Raw genomic sequence first — 23862 nt, forward strand, 5'->3', positions numbered from 1 at the left:
GGGAAGGATTGTGCCTGATGTTCATATGATGAAATCATAATCTTTCAGTCAGTTTAATTGAAGTCTGGAGCTGGCATGTCAGTTAACTGCTAGTAGTCTGTTGTTATTTATGTATTATTGTCATTTTGTTTACTTTCTTTGTTTACATCTTCTGACATCAGACTCGGACTTCTCTTGAACTGAATTTTAATGTGCGTATTGTTATGCGTTTACTTTTCTACATTGGTTAGAGGTATAGGGGGAGGGTTGAGATCTCAAAAACATGTTTAACCCCGCTGCATTTTTGCGACTGTCCAAAGTCAGGAGCCTCTGGCCTTTGTTAGTCTTGTATTATTTTAATTTTAGTTTCTTGTGTACAATTTGGAAATTAGTATGGCGTTCATTATGACTGGACTATAGTATATATTTGTTTAGGGGCCAGCTGAAGGACGCCTCCGGGTGCGGGAATTTCTCGCTACATTGAAGACCTGTTGGTGACCCTCTGCTGTTGTTTTTTATTTGGTCGGGTTGTTGTCTCTTTGACACATTCCCCATTTCCATTCTCAATTTTATGTTGGTTTCCACCTTCACCGAACTTGAATTTAAAAATCTTAAGCGTTATAAAAAAAATAAATCCATAGTATGATTGAACAGTGGATTGTATTTGATTTTTTAGTTGAATGCATTAATGTTAAACTCAATTAAAATTGATGAAATTCGAAATTCCGAATTGATTTACAGTAAATATTACTGCCTTGTATTACCGTTCTTCATTCTCGTAGACCCCTAGTACTGGATTTATTGTAAATTAGTTCTTATACTGAGCATGCATGAACTATATGCCACTGGATGTAATGATATGTGTATCTCCTATTGCCTCTATGGTTTGACCTGATTGAAACGACAGCTGAGTTAAGTAGTCGTTCATTTGGACATCAATATGTTCTTCTGATCGAAGAATCATTTAGGAAGGAAATTAATGTCCTTATAAGGTAAAGCGACATAGATTATTTTTTCATTATTTCTCTTTCATAATTACGAATTAGATCCCTTTAGGATTTTTCATTTGAATTTGTTTGCCAAATAGCTAATGCAATTCTGAACTATTGAACCATGTTAATTCAAATTGCACTTAATATATAGAGCGGATATATGAAGTCAGGCAAGCGCTGCATTACGTAATGCAGTAATTATGAAAATAAAATAAACTGCTACTCCCTACATGTATACATTAACTCATCATAGAATTTAGAGTTTGTATTTGCGCCAGACGGCCGTTTCGACTTCGTCTACAAAATACTGATCAGTGATTGGTTAAGACCATTCATATTGACATTGAACAACACTGCATATCTCATTCTGAGTATCACATTCCCCTCTCAAGACCGAGTCTTTTTTGTGTGACGTTACGCGAGGTTATTGTAAGTAGCGTTTGCACAATTTTAAAAACATTTGCGATAGTAAAGTCTCTATCGTATTCAAAATTATTGCAGACGTAAAATCAAAACAATTAATAAATAATTATTATGTTTCATTTTCAGGTACTTAGTAGTTAACAAAGTATAGGCAGTGGAATAACACATACAGTTCTCTTCAAGTTGTCTTAGATATATATGAAGATTTGTTCACCCTCGAACAGTCATATTGCCCTCGGGCGAGACCCTCTGGAAATATGAATTTTCTTTGTTGAACAAATATTCATATCTCCCTCAAGCACGGAACATAAATGTATAATATTATTATACTCCTACGCATGATGCGTGTAATTCAGGGCATAAACTTGTCACCATGTACTTGATATTACATGTCTGGGTTTTGATACAAGTCTTTCGGCAGACTGCTACATTGTGAACTTGAACAGCGTTTTGGACTAGTAAGATAAACAAAAGCATGGCTTATTTATTTGTTGAAAAATGATATTACACAGTACCAATTTTACTGCAATGGATACTCATTTCGGCAAATACCGGTAATGTCTATTCATTGATGCTGGAAGCCAAAAATAAAACTTTTTTTTTGCAAAGAGTGAAATACATTTTGAACAAACATTCTGTGCGTATTGCCATGCAATACACAGTCCCCTACCGGTTTAAAATTCATGTAATGGAACAAAATTCTAACTTGATCTACAACTTGTCATGGTGTAAAATACATAAAGTAACAAACAAACAAACCTTTCACTATGTTCTTGGAACAATTTTCTAAAGAAAAGAAAAAAAACCAAATCCAAATCTTCTAAAATAATGAGTTATTTCACTTTGAACAGAAATCTAGTAATTAATAAGTATTTCATCAAATCATTAATTCTAGTGAAAGGATTTAACTGAACAAGGAGAAAAGCTTAAATCGTGAAAATCGAACTTGATCTGTAATTTGTCATGATAAAATAATACACCAAATATGAAATCAATATCTTCAAGCATGAAGAAAAAAGTCTGGAAAACTGATTTGTCGAACTGACGGATGGACAGACGGACGGACTGAGTGCAAACCTGAAGTACACTTCGACTTCGTCGGTAGGGGACTAATACGTTTTTATTAGCAGAGAGTAATCTTAGGTAGGATGTTTGTTTTTTGTGTTTTCAGTTTAACTTGTGAGCGTTGTGTCGAGCTGATACACAAGTTTTGAAGTACTTTTCAACTGATGTTAAGTTTGTTAACTTTTATGTTTTGTGGTTACACCACTGTTGTTAAAAACGCTTACTATCTGTAACCACATTCTTGATGTGCCTTTCATTATTTTTGAGCCTCTATTACAGTTGTTGTCTTTAGTTGTGGTTTTGTCATTTTGTTTTGTCATTTATAACATTTAGCTAAAGTTAGACCGTTGGTTTTCTCTTTGAAATTGTTTCACAGTTCGCCATTTATGCAGGGCCGTAACTACATTGAGGCAAATGAGGCAAATGCCTCATGTTAGAAATTTCCAAAAAAAAAAAAAAAACTGAAACAAAAGATTGTCTTCATATCAAATTGTTTTCACGAATTGTCTTGCAAGAAGCATGTTCTCTTCACTCTCTGGTGTTTTCCCTGCATGTTTTTCGTTATCCATGTTTCTATTTTCCTTTTAGTTTTCAGAGTAGATGGTCTATTGTTTGTACTTCTGTGTCCCGGATTTGTCTTTTGTTCATTTATTGTCCTACTTTATGACTATATATAGTCTGAGTGTTGATTTTCATTTGTAAATGGTTTTTGCAATGTTGCATTCATATCGATGTCCAGACATTGTGCAAGGAAATTTTTAACTTACTCTTGTTCTTCATCTTGATAGTTGCTGGAGGGTCTTCAACAATACTTTGAAAGAATCATTAATACCGTTAAACAAGGTGAAGATGGTCCCTAGTGTGGACTTTTAAAAGCAGTACTAGCAATAAAAATATAATACTGCACTGTAACTATATTTAAATCTAGTCATAAAAAATCACCAAAGTCTAAGCACAATACAAGACGAGAACAGACAGAGAGATCCAGTATAAATCATTATGAGAATTACGATTTTTGCTTTATCCTACATATCGGTCTTTGAATGTGGTCTCGGTCTTTTAATGTGTTCTCTAGAACCTAAAAGTCTTAAATTACAATGAATCTATGTTTTTGTTTTGGGACCAGAATATTGTTGGAAAAAAATAGCTAAAAATCATTTAATCGGTTTCAATGCAAGAAAGAGTCTGGGAAACGCTCAGAATGCACGATTTTGCGTTATTTTTATCAGAGCTTCAGGGCTTGAGCGGCCCCCATACCCAACGCCAAAAAATATATTTTGCCTCACTAGTAACAGAGGCTAGTTACGGCCCTGTTATGAGGGGGAGGACAGGGGGTACCCTTCTCCCTTCTCCCACCCCTCTTCTCCTTTCTTCTACCCCGGCAGTTCTCCTTTCTCCCATTAGAATAAAACATCTCCTTTTGAGATATTTTTTCTTGAAATATTAGATCATTTTTTAAAAGGAGAGATATTTTATTTTTTCTCCTTTCTCCCAGTCTTCCTCTCCTTTCTCCTTTCTCCCACCCCTTTCTCCTTTCTCCCTGTCTCCCTTATCCCTGTCCTCCCCCTCATCTATAAATATTGGATTTTAAACAGTATGTGTTTGATCATTTACAATCATACAACAACTTCATATGTATGTATTCATATCAATGTAACATATTCTCTTTGCATGTACTATTTTTATGGACGAACGAACACCTATAAATTACACAGTCAAATAAACTTCATCAGTTAGATGTGTAATGATGATGCTTGTATTTTAGTCTTGTAAACATGATTTGTTTATTAGTCTGAATTGACTTTGATATAGCTTTTAATAACTGCTAACATTAAAACATAAGTACTTTAAATTAGTAGTTTATGTATTTTGTCTTTTTGTTCGTTGCTTTTGTCGACTGATGAGTCCGGCCCATTCCTGATTGTTTGTATCTTCCTTATGTTGCGATGTTACCCCACTGTTTCAGGTGAGGGCTTGGCGTTCACAAACATTTTAAACGCCGTCCCAGTCTTTATCTATCTTCCTTATGTTGCGATGTTACCCCACTGTTTCAGGTGAGGGGAGGGCTTGGCGTTCACACACATTTTAAACCCCGCCCCAGTCTTTATGTGAATGTCATAATTCAAGAGCTTTGGTTAAGTGTCATTTGCTTTTGTCAGTCATGTTTGAGTTTGCTTTGCATGGCGGTGCAAAGCAAATAGTTTCAGCCGATATAAACGCCCTCTTGAAATCAGTGTTCGCTTATTGGTGTGTCTAACATTCTGAACGAGTTATAAAATTGGAAACATGCCAGAAAGGGGAGAAGAAATTGTATCGAGACCCGATCGACACATACGTTACTATAGCATTACATAATATTGTCAAAGCACTCATTGTCAAAATTGATGCATTGTTATAACGCATACCATTTGCTTTTATCTGCATCACATGATACGTTTTCATTTTCATCTTTTCATTTAATGTACATGTACAAGGTATGGTGTGTTTGGTGTTAGTACGATAATAAACTCACCAGAGAAGAAACACCTAGGATTACAAATTATGTACGTCAGATGTGCTTTTCAACTACTATTAGAATTTCGAATAAAAAAATTGAATAGGCCAAATAAAGTACGAAATTGAAGCACTTTGTCGACCCAAAGTTCAGAAAGAGTTTTTCCAAATACAGCCGAACCGATAGCTCTGTTTACTGATGTTGTCACTCGATGATGACCGATATCTAATTATAAGATAAATATTTGGTAAAAATTATTATATTTATTAACCTCGGAACATGGTAAAGATGATTGTATTACTGTCGCTGTGAAATTAAAAAAAAAATCGATTTACTTGTTCCTGACCTAAACAATTTAAATCCGACAAGTCTAGAGATTGTAAACATATTCAGTCAGAACTACATGTAATGGTACAGCTTGAGATCCGTATACATGTATAACCTCCATAATTCATGAATTACAGCAGATTTCAATGAGTATGTAGCTAAAGGTAATATCTTTGGTTAGATTGCTTGCTAGCTGAACCGTGAAGTCATTGTTAGGTAAGGTAAACTACCCTCCTTTAAGAATAGACTAGTCCAACAGATTACCAATGTATCTGTATGTAGGACTAGGCTACTTCTAGAGGAGGGTACGTAGCATACCTTACCTAACAATGACTTCACGGTTTATGTATCAAGCAAGCTAACCAAAGATATTACATTTAGCTACATACTCACTGAAATTCGCTGTAAAACATTTGTCTATTACTATTTGATGTCACATTTCCTTTCGCAGTCATGACCTACAGAATATAGCCTATTTATCGCATTCTGTATCATATTGCTAATGAAACCAGCACAGTAATCTATCAAATCGCCCGGCGAGACAAAATGACAAAAAAAAAACCAATAAATAAGACCCAAATATGTCAGACAGATATCAACGACAGACACTGAATAATTGTCTTTGAACATATAGTTAATATGGCGGGATTTTGCACGCTTGTTAGTGTTCAACCCCCCCCCCCCCTAAATACTAGACCGTCTATCAGTACACCTGTATATAATGCATTCGTGTTTGTGTTTTAATACCTCCATTTCATGTACACTTAAACAACGCCGTGCTATTAAATCAGTTCGCTATTATTTTTATGCCCCATTATGTTTTCTGTTCTGGCCGTCTGTCCGTTCGTTCGTTCGTCTGTTCGTCCGTCTGTCTCGCTTTAGGTTAAAATTTTTGGTCGAGGTAGTTTGAAGTCCAATCAACTTGAAACTTAGTACACATGTTCCCTATGATATGAGCTTTTTAATTTTAATGCCAAAATGAGAGATCCCCCCCCCACCCGGTCCACTGAACATAATAGAAAATGATAGTGCGGATGGGGTATCCGTGTACTCTTGTTTTCAGATTATTTCTCATTGGGTTATATTGTCCTGTAATGTTAAAGTTTCTAACTATAAATGTAAGTTTATTAATCATGCATTTAATAGAATAATACAATTACATGCCAGTATTATGTTAGAGATATAAAGAATACTTTGGTTTAATAGACATTACTCTTTTTGCATCCTTTTGTTTGTCTTCTCTTTACTTCCCGCCCATCACTTGAATAGCATGGTATAACAAACAAAAAAACCACTTTTTTCGATATATCCTACAGACTGGTTTGTATCAGTGTATTAACCTTTGTATGGATTCATAAACTATTTTTATTCATTGCATGTAATTTAAAAAGAGACTTGACAATTTAGATACCAATAAACCCTTAAAAGCCACCACAATGTTCATATGCCTGTCAAAAGTCGGGAACCTTGAAAGTAGTTTACTTTTGTAACACGTTATTTATACCAGTCATTCAGCGAATTTGGAGGTCTGAACAGCCGATTTGTGTATGTAATTTCTCTACTGTATCAAGGGCGTGCCAACACTGAGTTTGTGAACTAAAATTCCGCACAACACGTTCGATTCCAATCTTAATTGACCATGAATGCCAGTTTTCCTGCATGTCAAAGGTCGGTAGCACTCCGCCTCGTTCACCAATAAATTTACCATTATGATATTGCCAATATTGCTAAAAAGGCAATAAACACCCACCAATCAATTAGAAAATTTGGTTACGACTGCAGACCGTTGATTGTCTGTCAAATATTCTCCACTAGGCGGGTTAGAGCTGAAACATTGCCGTTATGATCATTTCGAACTACTCTTTTGAACTGTCGTAGTAATTAGTTTTAAAACATTTCTAACCAGAACTGATCTACCGTTGAACTGTGCATGTGTAAAAATGTCAGAATCAAAAAGCATATACATGTACAATCTAATTATGCAAGCACATAATAAAGCAACTAAAACTGTGAATGACAGAAATGGCAATATCTGCAGTCAACACAAGAACGTGCTTTGCCACTCTAGCATGACTTCATAGACTAAAATCAAATCCTTTGCGAAGTAAGTTTCAAGAGAAATGAAGCGGAATACATCATATGATGTTAACTATATGATACTTTGTTGTTCTCACTTGGAATATCTTCCAAAGAATAGAATACCTGAAATTATATATATGGCCTAGCTATTAATTATGTCTAAAAAGATCAGATCAAATTCTGTAAAATTTAGTAATTTCAGAGCCATTATTTTTCTAAAACTGTTTTACCAAATTTTCTAGACCATTTCTTCTAACAATTCCTGGCAGATGTTAAGGCAATTAAAAACTGATTCCATATGTATAGCTATAGGCAATTGTCAATACTGAATACCGCTAGATTTATTTCTTTAACAAACTACTTCAGAGAAGCACAACACTAAACGTGTGAGGGGGTGACAAGATTTCCTAAATTTCCTATATTTCTTTTTTTTTCTCTCGCACTTCTCACTTTTTTTCTTTTTTTCCCTAGATCCCACATTTTCACTCCCTATATTCCATATTCCCATTGTTTTACCCCAAATATTCAGACCCCACCCTCACCTTACCAGTTTATCCCACATCTTAAACGCGTGTCATACTTCTAAAGTTTGGAAAGCGCAAAAACGTGAAACAATGAAAAGAACAATAATTATAAAGGGGGATAATCATTTAGTTAATTAGTACTTCTTGTAAATTTGCTTGTACATCTGAGTTATCCTTCTTACCTAGGAAGAACAGATTTGCAAGTGACGAGTTTTATGGTCCGTGTTACTATTGTCCATGAATTTTGAAGATTTATTTTTGTCTTCCAGCTAAAATGACAAATTTCTAATCTCATCCATGGTCAATTCTTTAAGTAAGTTAATGTCTTTTTATATACGTTGTTTTTGTGCTTGTCCTAAGCCAGGAGCCTCTGGCCTTTGTTAGTCGTATATTATTTTTAATATTAGTTTCTTGTGTAAAATTTGGAGTTTAGTATGAAATTCATTATCACTGAACTAGTTCACATATTAGTTTAGGGGCCAGCTGAAGGACGCCTGTGGGTGTGGGAATTTCTTGCTGCATTTAAGACCTATTGGTGACCTTCTGCTGTTGTCTTTTCTATGGTCGGGTTGTTGTCTCTTTGACACATTTTCAATTTTATGTTTACACTGTTTGATTGTAAATAATTCTCTTTGGTAATGCGATATTGTTCGCTCAAATTAGTAACAGTTATTTCATAATTCCATAGTTTTTGATTTTGATATTCAATGCTTAATAATTTTGATTTTAGTGGTAATAATAAAAGTACGAAATATTTATTATAATACATTGCAAGGAATAAATAAGAGGTGGCGATAACTGCGCCAGAATAATGTAACAACCCAATTTACAAATTAAATCAAACATAATTATGTAATTTTAGGTTTGAACACACCTTATCAGGGTAAATTTACTTCCTTTCGAAGTCCTGTTTTTCCTTCGTAATTTGTTTTCCAATACCTATAATGTAGTAAACATTTCTTTTTTTTTTTAAATCTTTTTGAACATTTGTTATTTTTATATATGATTATATTAAAAAAATTAAGTAGATTGTGGCACAATTACCCAAGAACAACTTTTACATTAACTATGCAACCAATGGACACACATACAACAAATTCGGTCAGCTATAATTTCAGGCTGATACCAAGAAGTATTTAATTGATTCCTACTGCATATCAAGCAGCGGTAGTCTTAATACATTATACCAAGAACTCTTTATCTTAAACATATAATTATATACTTGTCACTAGCAGAAGCCCGGTGATATTAGTGGAAAGGGAACTACATTTTTACACGTAAGCTACATGTTTTTGTTGCATCATATAGCTTAAACGTTAGTTTTGTGCGTATTATTTCTGGAGTTTATTCCCCTTCATTATTATTTTAGATTAACATGTTCAATCAAAATGACTGTAGCCATGAAACAAACTGACTTTTCCCTTTTTTTTGTTAAGCGAGAGCTCAATGGGTACAAAGTTTTTTCTTGTGATTCAAAAAGATTCTTAAGTACAACTGTTTTATCATGATAGTGAATAGTAAGAACACCAGAAGCTATTTCCTATCGATACAGCTTTCATCGTTATGCGTGATTTTGCATTCTTATATAAATAAAAACATAAACGGTACCTTTTTTTTACAACAGCTGCGCATTTCAACAATCACTGTCCTGTCAGTATTTGATATTCCAAAGCTTACAATTAAAAATATTAGAGGCTATAAACCAACAAAGTTTTAAAGTATAGCCAAATCCGGGAAAGGAAGAGAGCTTTGCATGAGGAAGATGTATAATAATTCCTCAATTTTATTTAGTTTTCAAAATTTTGATTCGTATTTTCATGCAAGTAAAAAGTGCCAGTGCGATAACTTTCCATCCATGTCACAATGTGTAAATATACACATGGAAAAAAGAATTGCAACACCTTGTTTTTTTAAAACTTGAAAAATCAGCCGCTTGTTTTGGATGGAATATGATAAAATATTTGTAAAATAATATTAAAACATAGTTGATGATAACATTGGCATTTACACGAACAAAAAATGTTTGAAAAAAGATCAGTAATCTAACAACAATTTTAATAACAAAATGAAGTGTTTTTTGTAAAAAAAAAATGCATTTTACAACTTTTACTGTAGTCGAACTTTAAAATGTCAGACATTTCAAAATTATTCGTCAGATGATTGTTCACATTATGGTTGATTGTTATACGCCAAAGAATTAGTACTTTGTGCGCAGCCTCCATTCAAACGGGTAGCCGCCTGTTAACGTCTTCTGATTCCAGCCATAAATCGACTATTTTTTTGCTAAAGTAGCAGCAACCATTTCTGATGAAGGGCATTTTTTATTTCATGACGTGTTTGAAATGGGGTGTCCTTTTGCGCACTTTACGCCCAATATTGTCCCATATATGCTCGATATGGTTCAAATCCGGGCTACGATCGGGCCAAGGAAGATGGGGCGAATTCCATTGGAACAATGGATCTTCCTCTACGATGCTAATTTGAAATTTTGGCGAGCTCTGCACTACATTGGATACGGGCAACTGTCACGGTGTCTGTTCGTAAGCAAAGGTCCCCGAAATGGTCTTATCGCACGATAACCAGTACCGATGAGTAGATCTCGAACAGTTCTTGTTAAAAGGCTCCTGTATGACCACCACTCTCGTTTTATGATTGTATTGTATGCAATGGGTTTCCTTCTGACCAACCTGCATTATGCTTGATTTTTCCCTAACAGATGGTATAGGGAGTCATCTTGATCTTGGAAGGTCTTTACCATCGTTATTGCCTGATTTTTATTCTCAAAACGACTTATATTGGAATGGTGATGACCAACAATACATGTATTTGTCACAGCGACATTCATGCTTCTTTCATGCTGTTAAGCTGCCATCTTGCTGCAGTTAAGAGTTGTGGATGACCCATTACAAGGTGTCAATCACATAACTTTATAAACTTGGTTATTTAAAGTGTTGAAAACAATCAGGATACAAACATCTGTTTTGCTGTTTTCGGGTACAGTAGCTGTATGTGCAGATGAGAAATTATCGAGTCGATATGTATTGCTTAAACTCAGGTGATATTTAAATAATGTTTAACAAGTTCTATTTTAACAAATTATATCACAAAAACATAAAGAGTGTTATTTTAATTTCAATTTTAATTTGGTGTTGCAATACTTTTTTCCATGTGTATAGTATGTTCAGATTTGATTTAAAAAATAATGTTTCAAGTCAACCTCGACCCTACATAAGATCTGAATTCGTATCACAGCTGCCTGATTATGCCTCTTAACTGTTTTTATTCGAACACCACAGATGTGTTATATAAACAAAACAAGCGTCTATCGTACCAATTAGCCTTACATCTTTGATGGGTGTTCACCTCTTTTACATGTTAAAAAAAAACCGCAACCTTAAGGACATCAACCTATTGATACTACATAGAGACTGTTCTATAGATTGTCTTTATATATTTATTGCAGAAAAAAACATTATGTCTACAAACAAAAACAGTTTTAAAATTTTAAACATTATACTTAAGGACGTTTACCTTTGTACCATTAGCTATAAAGTAGTGCTCAGATTGTCTGTGGTATTTCATGAGGGTCTGAATTGGGGATTCTTTAGTTCTGTTTTATCTAGTTCATATGTCAATTTTCTCTATTGTTTATATTTATGCTCCTTTTTCTCTATTCATTGTAATACAGCAATCCGTTGTTCTCAATTCCTTATTTCATAAGCCCATTTTCTGTAGTATATTATGCCTATAATTCTCTATTATGTATTATATACATAAGCCTATTTTTTTTTATTAAAGATAACGAAAGTTTGTACAAATGTATCTATCTACAACAAAACGTTACCGTTAAGCATGTGTTACCTAAGAACAAAGACTGGTACACTCGCATAATAATTTGCACAGGTAGGGTGACATTTGTATGCGAACATTAAAATTACCTCTAGACTAGTACATGTATGTTAACGACGTTTTAAAAAATCCAAGTTAAATTAAAAAAAAGAAGTTCATAAAAAATGACAATATTTAATGTTATCAACCAATGGGACTAACGGAAACTAACAGCCGTCAAATTTCTGACTTGGTACAGATATTTGCAAAATAAAATAGTGGTTTGAACCTAGGTTAAAAGCTTTAGCTAAACCTCCCACAGTTGTTCATATATCAATTAAATTGATATTTGGGCGTGCAGCCGTGCTTTCCATACCAGTTCTATAGATCTCAAGCACTATATCTGAGCTCTATACACTTTAGTACTTTAGCGTATAATCACCCTAATAGACACGTAATAGTGGTCTCTGGACGTTAAACACAAATCAACAGTTATCACTCAAAGCAAATTACATTTTCAGTTTCGTTTTTATTATAAAAGCGTTTAGATGTTAAACCTTTAAATTTTCTTTCCATTTTAACCAAGGTAATTTAAAACACTTAGGAGTTACAGAACATGTAACCTGAATAATTCAGTCTTTATTAATGAATACGCTCACTACGATCACTTCAGTAACTCTGGATGACACAATCGTAAGAGGGCGCTTTAGTATTGAAGTTCCACAACATGTAGCTCCTACGCATTACAATTAACAATCTCTTTTCTTCACATTTATTTTTGTTTATTGACATTGAATGACAGTCTCGTCGCATGAATGATTATTGACTTATATAAACAATGATAATGCTAGTGCATGCACCAAATATAGTTCAGTTGTATAAGATCAGTTATGTGATTTGCATTTTAAATAACGATACACAAAACAACTGTTAAGCTTGCAAAACGTTGAAATAACAATGATTTAATCAACTTACCAATTGTTCTTGGGTTGGAAAGTGGATGACCCCAATGAGTATTGTATCAAATTTGACTATTTCCGAGTTAGACTTTAAAGAATGCTAACCCTATAGATTCTTTACCCTTCCGCTGTAGTACTATCCAATATCTTTTTATACCAGAGTGTACAATCTCTAGCTACACAGAAATCCGAGGCAATGGGTTGGAAAGTGGGTGACCCCAATGCGTATTTTTTTCAAATTTGACTTGATTTCCATTTTTTGGACCAAATTTTGGGCTTTAAACAATGCTTACCCCAGAAATTTTTTACCCACTCGCTGTAGTTAAATACAATAAAATTGAGAAAGGAAATGGGGAATGTGTCAAAGCGACAACAACCCGACCATAGAGCAGACAACAGCCGAAGGCCACCAATGGGTCTTCAATGTAGCGAGAATTCCCGCACCCGTAGGTGTCCTTCAGTTGGCCCCTAAAAATATGTATACTAGTACAGTACTAGTGATAATGGACGTCATACTAAACTCCGAATTATACACAAGAAACTAAAATTAAAAATCATACAAGACTAACAAAGGCCAGAGGCTCCTGACTTGGGACAGGCGCAAACTTGCGGCGGGGTTAAACATGTTTATGAAATCTCAACCCTCTCCCTATACCTCTAGCAAATGTAGAAAAGTAAACGCATAACAATACGCACATTAAAATTCAGTTCAAGAGAAGTATCTCTTATATCTATCTATAATGAACTTGGCCCAGTAATAACAGTGGAATGTATTTTCTAAATATTTACAAAAAATTATGAAAAATGTTAAAAATTAACTATAAAGGGCAATAACTCCTTAAGGGGTCAATTGACTATTTTGGTAACTTATTTGTAGATCTTATTTTGCTGAACGTTATTGCTGTATACAGTTTATCTCTATCTATAATAATATTCAAGATAATAATAAAAAAACGGCAAAATTTCCTTAAAATTACCAATTCAGGACAGTAACCTAACAACGGGTTGTCCCATCCATGTGAAAATATCAGGGCAGATATATCATGACCTGATGAACAATTAAACCTTGTCAGATTTTCTCTTAATGCTTCGGTTTTTGAGTTATAAGCCAAAAAAAACCCATTTTACCCCTATGTTCTATTTTTAGCCATGGCGGCCATCTTGGTTGATTGGCCAGGTCACGCCACACATTTTTTTAAACTAAATAACAAAATGATGATTGTGGCCAAGTTTGGTTTAATTTGGCCCAGTAGTTTCAGAGGAGAAGATTTTTGTAAAAGTTAACGACGACGGACGACGACGACGACGGACGACGACGACGACGGACGACGGACGCCAAGTGATGGGAAAAGCTCACTTGGCCCTTTGTGAGCTAATACATAAAATGACAATAATACATAAATAACAACAGATAGCTATTTACATTTAGCCCATACAGAACTGTCGAGGCAATGGGTTGGAAAGTGGGAGACCCCAATGCGAAGTTTATTAAATGTGGGTTTTATTTGAGTTAGGGATTAAAAGTTTGACCTTTGAAAATACTTAGCTAAGAAATTCTTTACCCTCACGTTGCAGTACTATCCAATACCTTTGCGTTATGACAGTGTGCATAATCTTTAGCTATAGAGAACTACCGAGACAACGCACCCGCAAAGTGAATTTCGACATAACATGTCGTTATTACGACATCGCTATGTCGTAATTTCGACATAACCTGTCGTTATAACGACATCGCTTTGTCGTAATTTCGACATATCATGTCGTAATACATGTAACGACATCACTATGTCGTTAAATGACATAGCTATGTATAAAAGAATATGTATTATGAATGCCAAGAGACTAAAGGACACAGATTTTTTTTTATCTTTATTAAGGACACAGAAATATTAACAACTATACGTCATCATAATGCTCCCAATAATTAGAAAAGCCCCCGCATAGTTTCTGACTGAAGGTATCCAAAGAAGGTTACCAAAGATTTGCGACGATGCAAATATTAAACTTCATAATATAAATACATATCTTTAACCAATGAATTCAAATAGCAAAAGCTATGCAATTAACAAATATATACTTATTAAGCTTCATATAAATTATTTAACAATGAAATACATTAAATATGAAATTTGGAGTTTTACCAAGGGAGCTAATAATTAATTAATAAAACTGTCTGCCACACAGCATTTCGGGGACTCTCCCTCTGCCTGGTATTTTTCCTCCCTCTTTTATAGCTGACTATGCGGGGGTTTGCTAATTATTTGGGGCATTATGATGACCTATAGTTGTTAATGTCTGTGTCATTTAGTCTCTTGGCAATCATATATACATATTCTTTTATATATAGTGATGTCGTAATTGCGACATGGCTACATGTATGTCGTTAAACGACATAGTGATGTCGTTATTACGACATGATATGTTGAAATTACGACAGAGCGATGTCGTTATAACGACATGTTATGTCGAAATTACGACATAGCGATGTCGTAATAACGACATGTTATGTCGAAATTACGACATATATTTTTTTAATGGCCCTTATCGACTTCCGTAATTATTAAAGTAAACCAGGTATTTTAAATGTAGACGATGGATTATACTTTTAAACAAAAGTTGCGTATAATTTAGTGCTTTTATAAGACCATCCTGATTTTGACTAACCACGAAAGCTTTATTTACAGTCTAAGACGTGTCATATGCTGTATTAACCTTTGTGTAATAATGCTTTCGAAAACTAGCCCATGCTAAGAAAATAAAACTGTATCACTGTCTCATAAGATGCCGCTATATAACTCTTATTTCTTTTATCCGACTATTGATGGTGTAAACCTAAGCGGTTTGTGCAATTTGTTTTGCTCTATGAAGGAATAGAAAGTATAAATTGTGAAATAGTGGTGAAAGATACAAACCTTTAAGACAAAAAATACACTGTAAACGCCATGGATAAAAAAGAAAAAAGACAAACAGAAAAACAATAATGCAAATACAAATCAATAAAGAAAACTTAAGATTAATGAGCAACACGAACCCCACCAAACACTTGAGTCTAAGGTGCCGCGGAACGATAAGCTGCTCCACGTGTTGTACCCATCATGTTGCTCAAGTTGTGAGCCTTGTTTAATTTTCCCTTTAGTTTATGAACAATTGATTAAAGGGTGCAACTTAATAGTACTTATCCCAAAAAACTGGTTTATTTTATAATGTAACGCTATAATTTTTTACTAAATCATTTATTTCAAATGTCATCTTCAAAGGTAAAGTGGTGTTTCTTTTTATGTTTTATTGTTTGTGGGAAAGGATAATGGTATAATTTGTACTCCATAACATAATTCTACTCCAATTAATGTCAAAATTTTAAACTAAATTTTATCACTTTAAACAAAGAAAATGTACTTTTGTTCATTTTTTTACTTGTCATTAAACAACCACTGCTAAAACAACTATATATCCGTGTTCTTCAAAAACAAAAACGTTTAACGTCCATTAATCATCGTTTAATTAACTCAGGATGTTTATAGACGATTGAATATTAGGAAAACAGCTTGATGCACTATCAATAGTTAAATTATCACTAATAACATGTTACTAATATAACATACGTAGAAAGCCAAAAGTACATTGGCAAATATATGGTTTATATGTCAAAGACAATAACAATCAAAACCAAGGAGTAAACAAAGACTCACAAAACCAAATGACATTTACATCATCAATTAAGAAACAACACGAACTCCATTAAAAACCGGGAGTGAAATCAGGTGCTCCCGAAGGGTTAGCATTTCCTGCACCGTATACGGCACTCGTCGTGTTATTTCTTTGTTCAGTTCAGTAATGATGGAAGGTTATTATGACTGAGGAAGAATATCAGATATGATTTCTGACAAACTTTTGTCATAATGGCCAATCAGCTCATGAAGGCGACCGTAACATTTCTTGAGTGATGACCTTAATTTGATTGATTCATAGCCCTGTCTTAGCAACTTTTGAGAAAGCAGTATTCCTAGTTCAACAAAATCAACGTACTTTGAGCTAGCTCTAGAGTAACGTTTCAATTGAGACACATATACTCCATATGCTGGTGCCGCCGGGATGTTGCTACACAAAAATGGAAAGTTGACTATAGGAATATTTCTGCAGTCCTTCTTTGACTGCAGTGAGTATGGCAGTAAGAACTTGAGAAAGGGGTTGAGTGGAACACTTGGAAACTTAAAAAAACTTATACAGGAGAAAGGTTTGCGATTTGACATTGCTTGTGAAACGAGTACAGGAGAAAGTTTTGCGATTTGACACTGCTCATGAAACGAATACAGGTCTGGATAAAGGTTTGCGATTTGACACCGCTTATGAAACGAGTACAGGTCTGGAGAAAGGTTTGCAATTTAAAACTGCAAGTTAAACGAGTACAGGTCTGGAGAAAGGTTTGCGATTTGACACTGCTAGTGAAATGAAAACAGGAGAAAAATTTGCGATTTAACACTGCTTGTGAGGCGAGTACTAGAGAATGATTTGCGATTTCGACACATTGAGTGAAATGAATTCAAGAGAAATGTTATGACACTGCGAGTGAAACAAATACAGAAAAATTGATTAGGACAGTGAATATATCGTAAATTGGTACTACCTCTTTATGTAAACAATATAATGTCTACAAGGACACCTTACATTGATTGTAAATAAAGCGGAACAATAGTACCGGTAACATTTTGAAAGGAAACATTCAGTCAATTTGAAATATAATATCAATCAGTTTCTGCTCTTTGACTACGTCATTGAATTGATAATTACAGATTTAAATGTCAACTATAATCTATTGACATTGTACAGAAATATTTAAAGAAGTTTATATTTTATGGTGTTTTTATTGATTTATGCTAAACTGTTATTGATGTGTTTAGTAATTAAATTAAAAAAATGGTCTTAAATTATTTAAATGATGATTATATATCTGTTTTGAAATATGGGTTACATTTAAAGGTCTTATGGTGACATATATTATATAAAGTATTCGTGCATAGAATTAAAAAAAATATGGCAATTGTTTCGCAAACAATTAAAAAGATTTGTTTAAAGACGTCATCAAAAAAGTTAATAAGAAAAATAAGATACCAAATTTGAAATGAGAAGTAAATGTATGTTTATTACACCAAAACGTTCTCAGTGTAACAACGACGTTCATTTGGCCTTATTTTTATGCAGACAACCAACCTCCTTTCAGATTACCCATTTTAATATTCAATTCAATTTCAATGTCCCCTCTTAAGAATCTATTCGTAGTTTGCTCCAGACAACCTCGTTTTTGAGCCATTTCAAAAAAAGAGACGAACATAAGTTTAATTTTATGTTGTTTGTATTAAGGATATAATTTCTACAAAACGTTTAAAGTGTGGCATTCACGTATTCCTTTCTGTGGAAATTTGATTGATAGATTGTTAAAGTCAGCTTGTTGTAACTAGTCCCATACATTCATACTAACGACCTGTGTCATAAAACGAGATCTGTTGGAAATATTTGTTATGGTAAGTATTACGTGAAGAGAGGCGGACTCAAAATTTAAAGACAACTGTCCCAGTGCGAAATATCGATACAAAGACAAAACATTAACAGTCTATAAGATACAACATAAAGTCCAAGGGATTTGTTCGTCCTCATCAAAACTTACCAGGCTTACTAGACATATAATTTAACACACCAGGCGCGCGTTTTATTGTAAGTACAATTATTCGGTTGCATACCTGACAGGTAAAAAAAACCCAGTCAACAATAAAACATGTCATTGCTGGATAAAACAGTCAATGTCTTAGTAGAAAATCTTTTTGTGTAATGTTTGATGGATTGTTGTGTGCTTATTGTCCAGTGGCAAGCATGTTATGCATGTGCAGAACGATAATTACAAAAAGTAGGTCCTGTAATAGAGGCCGTTCTGAAAGAAAGTCGGGAAAATGTTGACTACCACTGGAAACTGAGGGTAAAATAATTGGGAAGCAGCAGATACTAAAGGGGTAGTCGACCGAACTCAAGTTAAAAAAACTGATAATGCCATGGCAAAAACAAACCCCCAAAAAACGACCATACGACAAAACTGAGCAAAACGAATCACATCAAAAATCCTGGGTGAACACAGGTGCTCGGGAAGGTTAAGCAGATTCTGCTGCACGTGTAGCACCGTTTAATTACTGATTAACGTACACATCTAGTGATAAATCTGGTTTCGGTAGGTCACATGCAGGGAGCAGAGGACGGGTTTGTGGTAACGGCAATCAGAACAGATCCGTCGTCATCTGTCATTCCATAACAAAGGCAAACACATGTGTAAAAACTGCATTGGGAGCAACCTTATCAATAACAATTATTACAAGACGTAAATCAAATTTAACAATAGTAATAAAATAAACAAACATGACAATACCAATAACATATACATGCACAAATTGAAATGTAGCAATAACAAATAATACAATAATATAGCAATGACATTGCAGTAAACATAACAATTTATCTTGAAAAATACAATATTGACCAAAAAAATATATGATTTGCAGTATATAGTATAAAAATCAAATAGTTCAAATTAACTATGCTTTTGTACCGTGTTGGTGCATCATAGCTTTCATCGAATGTCTGGTATTTTAGAAGTTATATAAAATAAATTTCTCGAACAAAAAAAATATATAATTATAATATTAATAACTTGGTCTAGTTGTTTTTAAATGTGATTGATTAAAAATTAAAAAAAGCTGTCTAAATATATCATTTAAGATTAATTGAGGTTGACAAAATTACACAAAGGGGAATACCCCTGATAGTTTTATCGATTGATGTACAGAAAAGTCAATATTAAGATGTTCTTTATAACGCCTCTTGATTATTAATGTACGCAATGATAACTTTGACATGTATTTTTATCAATTTGAAAACTACTGGCTTAAAGTTAGGAAACGAATACCAATTTCAACTCCATAATATGTTCTCATGACATTTGCCTGCTTAATGAATTTTGTTTTTGATAGTTTGATTTCATGGTCCACGCTATTCTAATAATAATGAAAGATTATGGAATTAATTCAAAAAACAAATTCAAAGCTTAAAAATTGCTATTGTTGGCATTTGTTTTCTGTATAGACAAATGGAAGTAGGATCTTAATACTAATTATAGGAATATTGAAGACTTGATCACTATGATAGAGGGTAGTAATGGGGGTACCTTCATGACGTATAACGAAAACAATTTCTTGCCAAATGAAGGTAACGGTAATTTTAAGTGCATGACGATAAGATGTACTTTCTTTTAGACGATAAAAAATCAGCTATATTTGACAAATTCCGCTAATTTTTTCCAAAAATAACGGTAACGATAAGAGACATCTGACGAATCACGATAAGGATATTTTGACGAATCACGGTATAATTTTAACCAATTTGACGCTAACGGTAGCCGAAACTGACCGTTTGACGCCTGACGGTAAAAGGCATTACCACCGTCATGATCGGCCGCTAGTGAAAATACCACATGTGAAGATAGTCGGTAAGATAAATTCGTTACACGGTGTGCTAGTGACCTAATACGATATATATGGGATCAGTAAATTCCATATGGGGCGGGAGCGAAGCTCGAACCCTATATGGATTTACTGACCCAATTTATATCGTATTAGGTCGCTCTCAACCCATATGGAATTTACTGATCCCAAGTATATCGTATTGGGTCACTAACTAACCGTGTAACTAATACTTTAGTTTTTCTTAGGGGTAATGGCGGGCTATTATTCTCTATTCTATAATCACAAATTCATACCATCATTATTGTTTGCTATCACAACGTACTTTGACACATAATGTGTTTATTTTTTTATACATTGTGACTTCTTGTCTCATTGGCAATACTACCACATAATCGTATCTATATATATATATGTATTATATACAATGACATGTAAATGATATTTGCATTCGATTTGTTTCAGTTGCATTTTTTTACATATTTTGCCATAACTGCATGTTTTATGTTTTACAATTAATTCATTGATCATACATTCGTAATTGTTTATAGCGCATTCCTCACTTGTTAATTAAACATTTCATTGCTTACAGCAGATTGTGTTTCAGGCAAATAGTTTATGCACATTTTGCTATCATACAAACTGAGGAAGCATGAGGAAAATTTATCATGTAATGAAATTGAAGAATTTTGAGTAAATGCTGGTATGCTATTTTAACGCTAAAACTGTCTGGTTATGTCCATTTTCATATGATGTGCATTTGCTATTATGTTATGTAATTTTACCTTTATATTTAGGCCGAATTTCATTCTAACCAAAATTTTGTAAACGTTGTGTCGCGTTTGTTGTTGTTTTATAAACGCTACAAAAGTACAAAAGTAGAAACAAATACATCATTTAATAAGTCTTTATCGACCCTGTTTGAACTTTCAATAATGAATGCACATGTTGTTGACTTTTTACAAACGTAGAAACAAATACTTCGTTTAATCAGGTTGAAATTGGAAACAAATGTAACGTTTGTACGAACAAACGACAAGCGACAAACTGCAGACGCATTTGTAGCGTTTGCATAGTTTTTCAAAGTTTATGTAAACTTTGCAAACGTACGTTAGAAACAAATGATCAAAACATGTGCGCGCTTAGCCGTTTACATCGTTTGTGTTAGAAAGAAATGCACCCCATATAAGGATATTTGCGCATCACAAACTGTCACCACTAACAGATGTTTGCACATCATATAATGACCAGTGCACATCATATGAAGGTAAATGCCCATCACATAATGCAAATGGTTATAAGACAGTTTTGGCGTATATAGTATACCTCATCTTATGAAGACCATGTGTTTCGCTAGAAAATAATTAAACAATGTTGTTCAATACAACCAACATTTTAACCATGTTAACAAGGGCAATGACACTTTTTGTTTAGTATCTTTTTCGAACATTGTAACCATTCTTATCAGGAAATAAGATTTGTTGTTACTTTCTTTTTCAAAAACTTTAACAATAATACTTATAAGATCTTTATTAAGAGAAAGTAACTCATTTGGATTAAAGCAATTTTCAATAAGGCTCTCTTAAAATACAATATCAATTACATTAAAAAATAAAGAACAATGATAAATAAAGATGCAATACAATATAAATATCATTGTAATGATAAAAGTACATAGATTTGTAGTTATGTTGAAATTCGAATACTCGGTTTCATTTTTTAATTGTAGATGTTCTTATTCCAGGCAGATAAGCTTAGACGTATTAGGCACAACATTTTGGAACTTTCCTCACTGTGTAGACGAAACGCGTGTCTGGCGTATTACATTAAATAAAACCTGGTACCTTTTGAGAGCTATTATTTGTGTGTTTCTCTGTCTTATATTGTCTCCCATTTATTTGTATTGTTGTCTTGTCTTGTAATGTTGTCATTTTAATGTTATATTTAAACATTGCCATAAAAGCAGGGGTTTTGCTAGCCACAAAACTATTTGTTTCTTTAAATGTCCTGTACCAAGTCAGGAAAATTGCCATTGTAATATTATAGTTCGTTTCTGTTTGTGTTACCTTTTAGTGTTGTATTTCTGTTGTGTCGTAGTTCTTCTCGTAGATTTGATGTTTTTCCCTCAGTTTTAGTTTGTAACCCGGATTTGTTTTTTTCTCAATCGATTTATGAATTTTGAACAGGGTATACTACTGTTGCCGTAATTTATTTCTATATTGAATCAAAATAATTTAAGTGAGGTAAAACGTAAGCGTTATAGAACATTTGTCTAGCTTTGTGATTTAAATATTTCTCTATCCTTTTTAACTATAAAATATAAGATGTAGTATGATTGCCAATGAGACAACTATCCACAAAAGACCAAAATGACACAGAAATTAACAACTATAGGTCACCGTACGACCTTCAACAATGAGCAAAGCCCATACCGCATAGTCAGCTATAATAGGCCCTGATAAGACAATGTAAAACAATTCAAACGAGAAAACTAACGGCCTTATTTATGTAAAAAAAAAATGAATATGCTTTCCGGAAAAATTACACTTTTTTAAAGCTTTTATCGAACACCAATGTCTATAACTTTCTGAAAATTTTTAAAATGGCTTATGCTGACTGGGTTTTGAATTTTCCTTTTTTTTTGCAAGGGACAATAACGCCCGGGTAGGACAAACTGTATCCTACCAATAAAAAGTTCAAACGTGGACTACTTAATGAACTGCACCTTTGGACGAAGTAAAAACAATATATATTTCCCTCTTGGAAAACAATTAGCGAATATCATTTTTTAATGTGTCAGATGTATGTCATGGGTCCCATTGATCAATGCTGAAAACCATTCATTTGACTTTTATTACTTCTAATTAATTTTCCTCCCAGCTGTCCTGGGGATTTTAAAAAGCAAACAAAGGCGTTGAAAAGGTCATTTCACAATGAAGGTTAACACATATTTAATCAAAACATATAAAAAATTGAAGAATCTGTCAATACCTCAAATGATAGGCCGACAATAATGAAGGTGGATGGTTTAGCTAACTATAAAACCCAGATTAATCCACCATTTTTTTTTTCGAAAATGCCTTACCAAAAAATAAATGACAGTTGTTTTCCAATCGTACCGTTTGTTGGTGATATTATAAAGTTGTTAGTAAGTTTGTATGAACTTCCCCTTTTTGAACTTACCTAAAAGGTCTAAAAGAAGGTTCTGTTATTTTGTTATACCACAGCTTGCGAGTAATACGTTTTACTATTAAAATCGATATAAAATTTATGTTTTTTTTTATCTAAGTAACGGTGAATCTTTTCATACTTAACGTCATAACAATGTCAAATTCCTCTGCCTTTTTACAAAAACCGTATGACAATATCGGCTCTATCTTAAATTGCCTGAGGATTTTAACCAGCGAATGTAGGCCTTAGTTCCCTAAGTTGTTAAAGTACACAATAATTGCGGCATGCATTTAAGTTTATAGAATAGAGAATAATGCTCCCTCCAAAAAAGAAGGGTGCTAAATATATAATTAAAATATATTATAGGGTGCTACACAGTAAAAAAAAATAGAGAGAAAAATGCTAGAATATAAAGAAAAGAGAATAATGTGTGCTAAAATGTAGGGAAGAGACAAGTTAGATGCTAGAATATAAAGAATAAAGAATAATGGGTGCTATAATATTAGGAATATAGAGAATAAT

Source organism: Mytilus galloprovincialis, chromosome 11 (genome assembly GCF_965363235.1).
Source record: "Mytilus galloprovincialis chromosome 11, xbMytGall1.hap1.1, whole genome shotgun sequence".
NCBI lineage: Eukaryota > Metazoa > Mollusca > Bivalvia > Mytilida > Mytilidae > Mytilus > Mytilus galloprovincialis.